This window comes from Cervus canadensis, chromosome 25, assembly GCF_019320065.1.
Source record: "Cervus canadensis isolate Bull #8, Minnesota chromosome 25, ASM1932006v1, whole genome shotgun sequence".
NCBI lineage: Eukaryota > Metazoa > Chordata > Mammalia > Artiodactyla > Cervidae > Cervus > Cervus canadensis.
The window spans coordinates 23,094,441-23,109,509 of record NC_057410.1 but is presented as its reverse complement, the minus strand read 5'-3'; the positions used below and the strand labels follow the sequence as shown (position 1 = coordinate 23,109,509).

The following is a 15,069-nucleotide window of genomic DNA, read 5'->3' as shown; positions in this document are numbered from 1 at the left end:
GGGTTGGGAAGATCCCATGAAGGAGGGAACGGCAACCCACTCTAGTATTCCTGCCTGGGAAATCCCATGGACAGAGGAACCTGGCGGGCTACAAGCCATGGACTCACAAAGAGTCGGACACAACTCAGTGACTCAACAGTAGCAGCAGCAACAGGTAATTGTATTTATCTGCCTGCTCAGGGGAGATGATCCATGTGATCTTAGGGGTTGGGGGGCTGCAAGTGAGGATATAGATGTTGGGTTGATCAAAAAGTTCCTTCGGGTTTTCCAAGGCTATTGTGGATAAACCTGAAGGAACTTTTTGGCCAATTCAATAGATATAGATATGATCTCAAGCAAGAGACCTGCAAAAATTAAAAGACCTGGGTTCTAGAATAACCAAAACAAATTTCTACAGATTTCAGAGCCTCACAGTATTTGAGAAATTTTGGCTGCCTTATATGCTGACCAGTGAACCTAATCTACCCAGATACTGTTACAAGGGCTTAGAGCCAAAATCAAGCAAAAATGTCCAGCTGTTCTTGCTGTTCTTCTGCAATGTAACATGCAGATTGGACTGTAAGAAAGAAGGGAGGAGGAAGTGACTGGGAAGAAACATTCCAGTTAGAAGCTGAAACTGAAAGGAAATTCATGAAATTCTTGATAAACTTCCTGTCACAACTGTAACAGGATTAACAAATCAGACCTCCTCAGGACCGTGGGAAAAAAATCATTTAAACTAAGATGTCAAGCATTAAAAACAAAACCTAACAAAAACAAAGTAATTTTTTCGGGGGTGGGGTGAATGAAGAATAATTTGGAGAGTCGAATCTTCTCTGGTCTAAAAAAAAAAAGTTGGCAAGTTTCATTTTCAAAACTCCTTTGATTTATAAAAATGAAACAAAAAAGAGATTTGAAAACTATCAGTTCAGTGATTTTTTTGGCCTAAGGGTTTTTCTTTGCTTCAAACTTGCAAAAACTTAACAGCTATTTTATAGATTAATTGACTCATCATTAAGGAATTTATTGAGAACTAGATATAATGCTAGGTGCAAGGAGTAGATATAAAAAGGCAGTCTCTTTCAAGAGGATGGGTAAGAGAGTGGACACATAAAAATATCACTTAGAACTGACATATATAAATGAAATATCAAAGCTGGTATGAAGAGTCAAGGAGGAGGGAGGAGGAGATAAATGGATGATCAGTGCAATCTGTGAGTCCAGCCTCAAATTAAAATCGATTTTTAAAAGTTTTATGATCATTCCTCAAATTTTAATTGTAAGTAGTTCCATGTTTTTCTGTTTTCAAAGTAAAATTTGGGCTTTGGCTAATGCTCTGACAGAAATATACATTATTAATGGCTACTATTGATGCTACAATAAATTATTTTGAGACATCTTGCTTGGATTTCTGTTCGGGGATAATTAATTTTTAATGGCTTCATAAACCATCATTTATAAATCATTGACTATTGCTTTATAACTATCACAAACCGAACACACAGCATTTGGTTTTTTATTAATCAGTGTGTTGTAGAAATTAGGTTAGTCTTTTTTCTTTTCTTATTGATTTTTGGTAACAGGAAGAGTGGCAAAGCTATATAGGCCAGTTACTCCAGAGACCCTACGAAGAAGTCTTAAATCACAGAGGAAATCACTAACAATTAGGATGCTGTCTTGATTAGTTGTAGAAGTACTTTACCTAGTTCAGAAGTTTCTTGCACATGACCAACCATCTTAATGCAACATTGTACTAGGCATATTAAATAGATCATTTCCTCCTAACTGCATTTTTGGTGATCAAATTTATGTTTGAACTATCCAAGATTCCCTTAAATGTTAATAGAACAGATGGTGCAAATAAAATTATTTTTCGTGAACTCACCAGTACAGTATACCAGTTCTTGATATTTGTTTAGTTTTCTAAGTGGAATTTAATGTTGTCAAAAATTAAATTGGTATCATGTCAAGTTTTCAAAGAAAAGAGAAAAGCAAAAGATTCAAACTTCTCTTCTGAGGACGGGGATTTCTCAAGAGACTGACCTTTTGACTTGGGGCAAGTCACTCCTCTATAAACATGAAAATGGAAATCATGCCGTCCTATTATTTTAAAAAGTGCTTTTAGGTGAAAATTTTAAAGATACATGAAAGTACTGTGAAATACTATGATAAATAAAGCAACGGAAAGTTGTTTTCCAAATAGTAACCATTGGAAAGACTGATTTTAATGCCCCACCCCCACCAACCGAATGTCCAATATAGGCCTTAGCTCTGCAGTTCATTAATTCAGAAAAAATACAGAAAACACTTTGTATACCTTGGTCTGTGAAGTTGTCATTCTGTAAGTTTGGCCACCCCCACCAACCGAATGTCCAATATAGGCCTTAGCTCTGCAGTTCATTAATTCAGAAAAAACATAGAAAACACTTCGTATACCTTGGTCTGTGAAGCTGTCATTCTGTAAGTTTGGCTCACATCCTCCAACAACCCTCATGGCTCCTCTGCCCCATCCCAACACATGTCATATGACCCATATTTCTCACTTGGCTATTAGTTATATACCACAGCCAAAATCTCAGAAACTTATGGTATAAATGGAAAATTGAATTTAGACTAATGATCTTCAAACTGGGCTCCACATAACCATTAAATTCTCCTTGTGGAGGCAAGAATCTCTGTGGACACATTCAAATTTGTATCCATACCGTCTTCACTGTGCCACAAACTTAATTTGTGATTTTTTGTAATAAAATATCAACAGAATTGCACACATTTGAAGAGTTTGAAAATTGCCAAGTTTAAAAATCCTTAAGGCAGCATATTTTTCGCATAGTAGTAGTCTAATATAAAAAGTTTTCTATGGACTATACAAAGAAATGCAGGAAACATCCTTTATGCATGAAATCCTCACTATTAGGTTCATAGTACCTGATAGGCAGGTAACTTCTATAAAATTCTATAAAAGCAAGAAATAAACTATGGAGACTTTATTCAAAGAGCCCCATTAAACAAACAAAAAGCAACAAACAAGCAAAACCCACAAAACTTGTGTTTTACCAAAGACTAGTCTAAAAGCGGAAAAAAAAAATCAGAGCAAAAAAAATCAAAGCAATTCAAATAAACAAAATATGGTTTCAGTCATGTACAGCCATTGACAAACTTCCACATTCTGGTCTCGAACCATTATTTAAACCACATTTGCTAATTCTCTACCGATTAGTCCTTGAACAGGAATGAGAGATACTGAAAGCCAGTGATCCCGCTTTCACTTCCAGGAGAGGACAGTCAGAAGTGGACTCTGGCCTTGAACGGCTGTGTGCTCTGGGATGGCTTCCCCCTCCCCCACCCCATCCCCCCCACCCCTGCGCCACGATTTTTTCTGTTGTCAAAACGGGGTAATAGCCCCCCACTTCACTCCATAATAGTGAAGATGAAAGATCCACGTCAGCGTCCATCAAGGGCCTAGGACAATACCAGTCTTGCATTAGGCACCTTTCAACCCTTAGCACACCTCCTCCCCTGGGGAGAACTCTAAACCTCTAAGGACAGCAGGCGCTGGCTCCCTGCCTCACACTTCAAACCCACAGCCCCCTTCCTCCCTCCGGCAGGGGCCAAGGGGTACCTCCTCCGGTGTGAAGGCGATCCCTCAACTCAGCCGGTCTCCTACATCCTCGGGCACTTTGCTCCAGGAGGTCCCTCAGAGAGGGGAGAATTATGCATTCCACGTTTTCTTCCCTCTCCCTGGGCTGGCTCCTTTCTTTAAACCTTAAACATAGTCTAGTTTCTCGCTTTAAAAAAGAAAGGAAACTTCTTTGACTCCACCTCCAGGACGGTCCTATCTTTTGTTTCCCCTTCAAGGCCACTTTTTACAAAGTTGTTTGAACTGGCTGCCTGGGTCCTCACCTCCCACTCACTCCTCCGTTTACTTGAAATTTGGCTTCCAGCTCCACCAAAGCGAAGAAACGTTTGTCAGCAGATCCCCAACGATTTCCTTGTTCCTTTCAGCGGCTGCTTCTTGGGCCTTATCACATCTATAGCCTTCCTAGTTCCCCGGGGCTGGGGCACTGCGGAAGATTCCCCTCTGTGACCCTGCCCGAGTCTGACACCGTGGCCGCCCGTCTCACCTCCCCCAGTATATCGTTTGTGAGTTTCTCTTTCTCTGGCGATCCCCAAAGGTCGGTCTTTCTCAAGGCCCACTCACTGGCTCCCTCCTTCTTTTCTTCAGCATTCTTTCCCTCGGTAAATTCATCCACGCTCTCAGCGTCCACCCGTAAGGTGAACAGAAAGCCCCCTTTGTCCCCACAGTTCTGGTTTACCTCTGTTTCTCCAGCCTAGTTGTTTGTTAATCGCCACCCTTCTCCTAAAAGTCCTAGTTGGGATGGAAACAGACGAGACAGTCCCCGTATCACTTACTATTTGTATGCAGATGACTCCGAATTGGGGCCTTAAAGCACAGAGGCTGAGAAGGTGGGCCCTTGAGTCAGCCCCCTGGGTTTAAACTCTGCTCCACTCCATTAGCCTCTGAGACCCTGGGGCGATAGTGTAATCTCTCTGCACTTAAGAAATCTTACCTAAACAGGAATACTACAATGGACTTCTTTTAGAGTCGAGGGTTAAATGAACACATGTGAAGGCCTTTGCATAAGGTCTACCATATTTTTAAATGAATAAATTTATCTATCTCAAACTTGTCCTGAGTTCCTGACGTTCTATCGAGTAGAATAAGGTGAGTTCAGGTGAGATTTCCTAGAGGGGGGTGGGGCAGGGGAGGAGCAAGAGGTGACTTAGTCTGTGTGGGCCTTTTATCACTGGTAAATTCTCTGGATACCACTATCCTCCCATCAAACTGTGGCTGAATTCCTCAGAGAAGGCTCCTGTGACCTTTGAACAATCTTTCCAAAGGTAAATACCGATCATCCATGGGAAGGACGGTGGTCTATTTTTCTGTGCACTTTCAGAGAACTGCTATATAATTTATGCTTAACATTGGCTGGGGATAATTTGGTGGAAATAAACTCTGCCTCTAAAATGTTTGGGTCAAGTCATTTTTATTTTTCATGACTGTGGCCATTTCCACCATTCCTAAAACATTAAAATCCTTCAGTGAGTGACAACTTGGATATGGATCAACTCAACAGTTTCTTGGCAATTAAAAGGAGGAAAAAAAAGATGTAATTTTAGAAAATAGGAATGAGAATGTTGCTATATATTTTATGAAACTGAGCAGTTTCACCTCTTTTAGATTTTATGGCTAACTTTTCTACTTTCCATAGATTTCTGATAATCCTTAAGGAAGTGTGTCTTACTTTGAAACTTTTCAAAATAGGAGAGATTTTATTTTATACATGTTTTCTCATATTTCTCAATTTCATATCTTCATTTTCATATGATACACTAGCCTAACTACAACAGTTTGCATTTATAGACTTTGTTTTTTAACCCAGGAGATGATCCTTCCTTCTGTGCATCTCTTCAGAGCTTGTGGATGAATTACAGAGCTCATGTATACCCAGAGGGCTTTTTCTTACCTGTTCCCTGCTTGCTCTGTGACTCAGCATTGTGTTCCCTAACCCCCTCCTCTCCTGAAATTCTGTTCCTTCTTTAAGACCCAGTTTAAAATACAGTTCTGTCTGAGAGCCTTCTTTAGTCCCAGAGAGAAAAATTCCCCCCTTCCTCTGACAGACATCTCTGTTTAGCCCTTGGTTCTGACTTCCCTGGTGGTTCAGATGGTAAAGAATCTGACTACAATCCAGGAGACCAGGGATCGATCTCTGGGTTAGGAAGACCCCTGGAGAAGGGAACGGCTACCCACTCCAGTATTCTTGCCAGGGGAATTCCATGGACAGAGGAGCCTGGCAGGCTACAGTCCATGGGGTTGCAAAGAGTCGAACATGACTGAGTGACTTTCTGCCTTATTGTATAATTAACTGTCCATATGTCCTTCTACTCCAGTACATCCTAGTCCTGGGGGGCAGCAATGGGTCTCAACCTATCCTTGTACCCCTCATGGACCAGTGTCTGAGGCAGAATATGGTTATTACCCATTGAGCATTTACCCTGTGCAAGGCCTCTTCTATACTCACAACCTAGTGAAGAAGGAACTATTATACCCATTTTACAGGTGAGTAAACTGAGGCTTGGAGAAGTTATGTCAATCATCCAAGGTTGTACAGCTGCTGAGAAGAGACAGCACTCATCCCTTATGGACAGTGAATCTTCTGCTTGATTAGATAAGCATAAGATTTTGTTTTGCTTGGCTCAGATGGTAAAGCGTCTGCCTGCAGTGCGGGAGACCTGGGTTCGATCCCTGGGTTGGGAAGATCCCCTGGAGAAGGAAATGGCAGCCCACTCCAGTACTCTTGCCTGGAAAATTCCATGGACTGAGGAGCCTGGTAGGCTATAGTCCATGGGGTCACAAAGAGGCGGACAACTGAGCGAGTTCAGTTTCACTTTCACTTTCCATACCTATTTAGTGAAATCAAGAGGAAAAAATAATTTTATCTAAAAAAAAGTTGCATGTAGTTTTCCTTTTTTATTCTCTGTTGATAAACAAAACAAAGCAATGCTGGGTGCACAGCTTTAATTTTTCTTTGTGAAAACAGGACAAGTATGAAGTCAACCTAGTTGTTTTTTACCACTTAGAGTTAGCAATTCCTCTGAGTGAGTCGGTGGGAAAGTCAGGGCCGCACTAAAGCTACATTTCTGTTTCCAATGTTTCTATACTTATATTGACTACTCTAGATTATAACTACTCTAGATTCAATGGTTGAGTAAGAAGTTTCCATGATTGTAAAGGGTGGGGGTGGGTTGCTAATAATGACTAAATTACTTTCAACTGATGAACAGGTTGGATATTGAAAATTCTGTCTCCAGGAAGGGCCACAGAAGCCCATTTAACCAACGATGAGAGCACTGGTCTGAGTCAGCGGGCCAAAGGTTTCTGCCACCACCAGTGCTGACTTTACCTCTGTGTGTTTGAGCTTGAAATAGAAGAAATGGCCCCTGTGTTCCCCTAGGGAGATTGTCCGGAAGAGCTTTTAAAATGATATTATTTTATTATTGCTGTTGGTATTATTTTTTAACAGTATTATCTCATGTTCAGATACTAGGTTTCTATGGGGAACAAAGGTTTTGAATGGGAAAATGGCATTCTAAGAGCCAGATTCTGTCTGCTTCCTACCAACACTATTTGGTAGAAGCTCTGGGTTCCCACTGCTCTGCGTGGGATTTCCCTAGGTTTCAAGCCCAAGGCTGGGAACAAGAGGAGGGACCAGGTGCAGAAGGGGAGAGGGCCAAGGGAACTGAACCCGCCACCACACCAGGCCTTTCCCAAGTCCTGCTTCCCTCCCTTCAGAGCTGAGTTTGGGCCTAAGAGTTTGCTCCCATTGTGTGTTCAGCAGAGCTTATCCCTTATTCCTCGGTAACAAAACTAATCCAACGGCACTGCCTACCTCAGGGTTAATTGTGGAAATGAAATGCTCTGTAAACTCCATGGATGTTAAATGTTATTCTGAGTCATCTCAGCATATTTGGGGGATGGGACTTAGCAGTTAAAGAAACTGTCCAGTGATATGAAGTTTTATTACTTAAAAACTTAACTTATTATTTAGTGACATTGTTTAGTACCCTCTCAACAGTATGCTCAGTGTTTTGTCTCCTCTATTTATTCCTCTTAAGACCTGGATAAAATTGGTACTTCATTTTCTCCATTTTACACATTCAAAAATTAAAAGATTGAGTCATCTGCCCAAGGTCATCCATTTTATAAAAAAGCAGAGCTAGGAGTCATAACTGATGCCAAGCCTTTGTGGTCAACCACAACATACAAGATTACACAGACAATAGAAGCCTCGTCTCTTTTCTCCAGTTCACAGCTCACTGTTTCCGTGCACTGTATGCTTTTAGAGATTTAGTAGCTTATCAGTCACGCACCCTTATTAGACAATATTACAGTAATAATACTTGTCTCTTTAGGACTCTTCAGTTAAGTGGAGGTGGGGCGGAGTAGACTAGGATGGTGATTCCTTCCTATACATTAAGTGCCCCCAAAATGAGGATCCTGAGAAAGGCTGGTCAGAAATGTGAAATAGTAATGCTTAAAATAAAATGGGAAAACTGAAAGTACTTACTGATTAAAGTATCTGGTGATTTAGAAATGTGCTTCTCAGTTGGTCCTAGATCTTTTCCCTAGAGAGACTCCTTTTTCGGCTGGAGGTTGAAGTGTCAGGTTGGAGAGACCAGAGCCTGGGCTGCAAGGCAGATAAATTCACCTCTGGGGGCTGCTCTGTTTGTGAGCCAGCGGCTGGGGAGAGGAGGCCATTTCCGGTGGCATCTGGAGCAAATGACACAGATCAGCACTTTCTTGCGTTAGGAAGTGGAAGACTAATGACAGAAGCTTTAAGAACTGGGCAAATACGGAAACAAACTGATAAGTAAATCAAACTAGAGCTTCTTCCTGAAATTTGGCTCTTAGCTTGCTTTCATTTCACATTTCTAAGTAATTTGGGTGCAATGTCTATTGACTCTTGCTTTGTTTCATTTTAACAATTCAAACTCTGGGTTCTTATCACCCTTATTTGTGTGGTTTGTTCACAGCTGGGACAGCTATTAGAAGGGGAAAGGGGGAAAGACAGGGGACTGGAAGCGGAAGTGAGAAGAGAGATATGAGAAATGATGAGAGGAAGACTGGTCCCTTTTCTAATTAATTTTTTAAAGTCAGAATCCTGAATTTTTGTATGGGGGCATTAAAGAGTTTACAAGCCACTTTCAAATCACTTCCCTTGCTCCTCCCACCTCCTGTGGGTGGAAGGATAGACCATTCCGGAGCTACAGAAAGCAAGGGGTCTCAGCCACAGGCCTCTGGTAAACACAAAAAGGCAAAGCCTCCTCTCCTGCCTCACTGGAAACCAGCAGGTGACAGGAAAGGGAAATGGGAAGTGGTTCTCTGATTGATTAGATAAGCTCAGAGCTTTGTTTTGTTTGGGAAGGATCTGACTTGGAAGAGGAGGAATATCACTTCTCCTACAGATGCCAAGAGGAAAGAGAAGGAAGAAATAAATCAGAAAAAAGAAAACAAAAAAGAGGAAATGAAGTTTTAGAAGTTTTCTCCCAATAGCGAACCTTATAAAGTATGTCAAACACTTTAGGATAAGGTATCTCTCCATTGCTTTAAATGGTGTAAGATACCCAAAGAACAAGAGTAACAGATTCCAAAATAGTGCTGAAATAATGTCCTTCATCCCTAGATTTTTTAAATTCTATGTTTCAGGTAAATTGGCCTATTAAGTGATGCATTTATCTTTTCTTGAAAAATACTACTTTACTTCACTGACTGCTCAATGTATGGCTTAAAAATTAATCTCACACATTACACTTTGTTTTTATCCTGTTTTCTATAGCCACAAATCAAATTATTTCACACTTTTCCCATGAATTTAATTAGAATCATTATTGTGTCTCAAGGCAGGGCTGTATCTAGAACCCACCTGATAACTTTTGTATTTTAAACTTCAGAGTGGCTTATGACATCACTTTGAAAATGTGCCATTATTTGATTCTAGCTATTCTACAAATGAGTTCCAAATCTAACTTTAGTATTTTAAAATTCAGAGTAATCTGTGATATAACTTTGAAAACTTGCCATTATTTTGAGTCTAGCAATTCTGTAAATGAGTTGCAGATCTTTCCAGTTCTCTAAATTCCAGCTAGTGTGTACATGGTGAGAATAAAAGAACAATTTAGAGGATGACTAAAATTCACATAATCATCCTAAGACCAGAGAACAGAGGAGCTGTAATAATGCAAATGCTAATCTCACTTGCACTCTTTAAATTCAAAATGAATTTTTTTGAGACCAAGCAACAGATTATTTCCCACAGATTTTCTTACTTCCAAGAACTTATTATGATATATGGAGAGAGTTACAATTGCTGTTCTGGCCCCATTTCATGTTCTGTAGCTCAGTGAGCTGGCTTTCTCACCCAGCTTTTTCCTAAAAGATAATGAGAACTATGCATGTATAATGTTTTACACTTAAAATGTGCTATCTCACAATAAATCCTGGTTTACAAAGTAAGGCAAGCTCTCATTATCTTCACTTTGCAGATGGTGAAACTGAGGCGCTGGGAGAGCTGAAATGACATAAATCACCTTGATGGATCAGCACAGGATAGAGCACACCTGACCGCAGGCGGTCGTCTTCATGGCCCTCTGGGGGGGGAAGTCAGACAGGGCATACTGTCCTCATTGTCATCCTTACATCATTTTGCTTGTTTCTAGAAGCTACTTAATGCACAGCGTGCAAAAGTTCAAAAGGTGTATGAGTGAGAAGTAAGTTTTCCTCCCTTCCTTGTTCCCTAATCCCTTGCTCTTCTTTCTAGAAACAATACTGTCACACCTTCTTGTCTGTTCTACCAGAAATATTCTATACAGATATTCTATATCTCTCTGAAATATTTTATTCTTTCTTTTGAAAGAGTCAACTTCCATTTTTATTAAAGGCTCTGGGAAAAAATACAAACGCCACTTAGAACCGATGGTAAAATGCAAAAAATCTGGTAAATCATAGATTGTTGCAAGCACTCAGATGTTTGAAATGCCATAGAAAACTCGAGATTCACAACAGCCTATAAAAAGAGGTGGGCTACTGTCCTCTTGGGTTTGGCCCTGATATCCCATCTGGGGACCACTCAGAAACCTTGATCTTGATTTGTGATGTGGTAATTGCATGTCTTTTGATGAAGAGGACTGAAGCCAGAGCGATGATACTATGAAATAAAGTGAACTGCTGGATGTCTGACTTTGAGGCCAAACAGACTTGGGTTTGAAACTTGATTCTTTCACTTTGGGAGTCACTTAACTCCTCTGTGACTCTGCAATTTTCTCATCTGTGAAATACGGATAATAGTAACAACCACTACATAGAGGCATGGGTTTAATGAGAAAATAGATCCAAGTACCGGGTACACTGCCGTGGATAGTAAAATATATCTATGTCATTAGCCATGGCTCATTTTATTCAGTCTTTCTTTCGCTCATTCATTCAAAATAATTGTGGTAGGCACTGTACAAACTGCTGGGAAGAAATCACTGTGAATAATACATGGGGGGAAAAAAAAACCCAAAATACCTTGCCCTTATAGAGTTGATCTTTGTGTTGGGGGAGGCAGGCAACTAAAGAGCAAGTGAAATAATATGTTAGATAAAAGAGAATAGGAACATGATTTCTGGATGGGGCAAAAGTAAGGACTGTGGGTTGGAATTTTAAATAGGGTGGTGATGGGGTTCATGACGCTCTACCCTAGAATGCAGCACCTTGACATGTTAAATATTTTAAGCGAAAGAATGTGAGAAACGGCAGGTACTGGAAAGACTCTGACCACCACCCCCACCCCTCCCCATCCCACCCTGAAGCAAGTCTTAAGACCCTGTGTGGGAGAAGCCCTCTCCATTTAAGAAAGGAGCATCCTTGGACCTCCCTGATAGCTCAGGTGGGAAACAATCTGCCTGCAATGCAGATCCCTGGGAAGATCCCCTGTGGAAGGGAATGGCCATCCACTTCAGTATTCTTGCCCGGAGAATTCCACAGACAGAGGAGCCTGGGGGCTACAGTCCAAGGGATCAAAAAGAGTTGGACATGACTGAGCATCCTACACGTACACAGCATCCTTATCTCTGAAGACAAAGGGACCCCAAGGAATTCCAATAAACAGGGCTGGCTAAGTTCCCTCAGTTCACTGCCCTTTGTCCTATTGATCTTCAAATCCAGTTTGAAAACATTCAGGCCTATTCTGTGGATGTGAGTTCAAACAAACTCTGGGAGATAGTGAATGACAGGGAAGCCTGGCAGGCTGCAGTCCTTGGGGTCTCAAAGAGTCAAATTGACCCAGTGACCCGAACATCAGCAATCCTCCCTTTGGGTCTTCATTTCCTTAGAAAGGCTAATTTGTAACTTTTCTCTTGTTAATTTGTCTTTTGTTATGGAGATCCTGCTAAGAAACTTGCAATGGAAGTAAACAATCTTGGTCTGGAGGAGGCTGCCTTGGGAAGTTGAGGGTGGGGATGGGGGGATGGAGCAAAACTTGTGAAAATCTGGTGGGAGGAAGCTCCAGGCGGAGAGAACAATAAAGAAGTGAATGTGACTGGGCTGGAGAGAACAAGGGAGGAACATACAGGAGATGGACTCTCTTCACACTGAGAAGAAAGAGAGGCAGATGGTGATGGAGTCCTTGGGCCCAGAAAAGAAAACAACGGTCTCAAAGGCCCTTGCTGAATCATCTAACTTCGGGGAAAACAAACTGCTCCGGAACTTATCGCCTCCTGCCCAGGGGACTTACCACCCCCTGCCTAAAACCTCCCACCCCCTGTTCAACTACAAATGCCATCTCAACTAAAGGTTACTGAAAAAGTCCCACCTGTCTAACATTTCCCTTATCGCTTCCACAAACATCCCTTTAAATATGAAGCCTCCCTATCCCTTTCACACTCAGCCTGGTCCTTAGGCCGACTGTTGCCCCTCCTTGCCTGAATAAAGGTAACCTACCTCCGTTGAGGTCGTCTCCTTTTCTGCCTTGGCCCGAACTATACCTCACAGATGGGAATTCCCTGGTGGTCCGGTGGTTAGTTAGGACTCCATGCTTTCATGCTGAGGGTGCGAGGGAGGGCTTGGGCTCCATTCCTGGTGGGATCCTGGAGAACTAAGGTCACATAAGCTATGTTGTGGGGCAAAAAAAGTCAGGGAGGGGGGCAGATTATGAGTCATTGAAAGGACCTGGGCTTGTTATTTGAAAGCCATCGTAAGGGGCTTGAGCAGAAAATTAACACCCATCTTAATGAGACTGGGATGTGAGGGAAAGCAGGAAGACCAATTAAGGAAGTTACCAAGTAATGCAGGAGTTGAGGCTTAAATCAGAGTGACATTAGCCAAGGAATAAGAAAGGATCAGATTCTGGATATATTGTGAAAGCAGAGGTGACAGGATTTGCGGAGAGCGGATGAGGTGTGAGAGAAGGGGGGAATACAAAGCTAGCTCCATGCCTCTTGGCCTGAGCACAAGAGGGATGAAGTTACTGAGATGGTGAAGCTCTGGGAGAAACAGGTTTGGGGGGGCGGTGGATGGCTTGTTCCCTTTGAGATTCCTTGTACACATCTAAAGTCAGATGTGGGGTGGGGATTTGGCACTGGGCAGAGAGGACTAGTCCAGGGAGAACAGTTTGGTTTGGGTTTGGATGCCGTCTCCAATGGAGATGGTGAAGCTACAGAAGAAAAGAGGTCTGAGAATTCCTGGGAGGTCAGGAAGAGGAGAAGGAACCTGGAAAGGGCCTGAGAAGGAAGAGTCAGTGGCAGTAAGAAGAAAGTATAAGGTCCTGGAAGCCAAGAGGAAAACGTGTTTCAAGGGAAGAATGGTCTCAGTCAGAGATAGGTGATAAGTCAAGTGGGATGTTTGACCATTGGCAGGACATTGGGTGACCTAGACAGCGTTGGGGACAGCTGCTGATTAGAGTGGTTAAGAGAATGAGAGGAGAATTAGTAGCAGTACCACCCTCGAGGAGTTAAACTATAAGTAAAGGGAAACTAAAGATGAGGGGAAGTGGGGGATGAGAGATTTTGTTTCTTTTAAGATGGGAACAACAGTAGCGTGTTTGTACACTTACAGGAGTGATTCCTTAGACAGGGGAAAAGATGCTGCAGGAGGAATGGGAGAGAATTCTGGAGCCATTCCCTTGAGTTGGTGAAAGGACTGGTCTCTAGGGCCCAAGTGGAGAGGTTGGCCTTGGATAGGACGGTGGACATTCAACCAAAGAAATGCCAGGAAAGACCCAGGATGTGGTGAAGGCGCCAGCGGGTAGGGGTTTTCCTGACTACTCTTTTCTCAGGGAACTAGGCAGCAGGGGCCAGGTCACCAACTGAGAGTGAACCTGGGGAGGGTGGTATTAGAGGTCTGAGGATGGAGAAGTGAAAGTGAAGTCAAAGTCATTCACAACTCTTTGCAAACCCATGGACTATACAGGCCTTGGAATTCTCCAGGCCAGAATACTGGAGTAGGTAGCCTTTCCCTTCTCCAGCGGATCTTCCCAACCCAGGAATCAAACTGGGCTCTTCTGCATTGTGGATGGAGAAGACAGTATGAAATAGTCATCTGGGGGATGAGGAGGCTGTCTTCTCAATAGCATGGGGGCCCACTCAAAGCTAGGAGCCCTTACTTGAATGGACTTCCTTGAGTGGCTCAGACGGTAAAGAATCCACCTGCAATGTAGGAGACACAGGTTCAATCCCTGGATCAGGAAGATCCCCGGGAGAAGGAAATGGCAACCCACTCCTGGTAAATCCCATGGACAGAGGAGCCTGGAGGGCTACAGTCCATGCTCAACAGGGGTGTTTGGTTTTCTCTAGTCTGTTTCAGCCACATGGGTGCAGGTACAGAGTAGGCAAAAATAATATTTAGTCAAATTGGAGTTTTGCCTTTCAGTTTCTGTTTATGTTAATGTGTCATTACAAATTTATAATTTGTTTTAAACCATAATTTATTTAAAAGCAAAGTCACAAAAGCCCAATATTATAATTTAGTGAAAATATTCTGAATATAATGGCAGAAATGATCTTTCTTTAATAGGTCTGGCTGCAGATTTATTTAGACTTAGCTCTAGATGAGCTGTTATCATTTTATCTACATTTTCTATTTTAAGGAACACTTATTTTTCTTATCTTATTGGAACGGAGTGTTTCAAATGGGCTAGAAATCAGCCCACTAAATACTTACTTATAAATGCACTTATTTCAGCCAACTGGCATGGCGTGTGTTTGTGTACAAATCAGTGACTGGCTACCTTAAAAAAGAGGACCAAATTTGGCAAACCACAACTCTATGTGTTTTCTTCACTTGTATGATTTGAAACAGTATACATTTTTGATCATTTCTCTTCAAATCATTTGCATTTAGCGCTTTCAAGCACATATGAATAATTTGTTTCTTTGGGGGCACAAAGTCTTCTCAGAGTATGTTAAGAATTTTGAGACTGGATCAAAACTTCTCATGAGTTGAATTTAGTAACTGAACTAAATTCTGCACTAATTCAGTACATGCAAGCTTTT

General features: G+C 41.8%; 1 protein-coding gene across 9 annotated transcripts in view; it reads right to left on the bottom strand.

Annotated features, from left to right (window-relative positions):
* PCED1B (PC-esterase domain containing 1B) overlaps window positions 1-15,069 on the bottom strand; it is a 180,261-nt gene that overhangs the window by 34,871 nt on the left and 130,321 nt on the right. For 6 of the 9 annotated variants that reach the window (XR_006265421.1, XM_043446970.1, XM_043446967.1 and 3 more), the window contains one exon: window positions 8,109-8,311. The gene's annotated coding sequence lies outside the window, so the exon portion shown is untranslated. Of the gene's footprint in view, window positions 1-3,601; window positions 3,863-3,882; window positions 4,242-8,108; window positions 8,312-12,520; window positions 12,675-15,069 lie in introns of those variants that run through there. The other 3 variants (XM_043446969.1, XM_043446974.1, XM_043446968.1) reach the window with 3 other exon arrangements.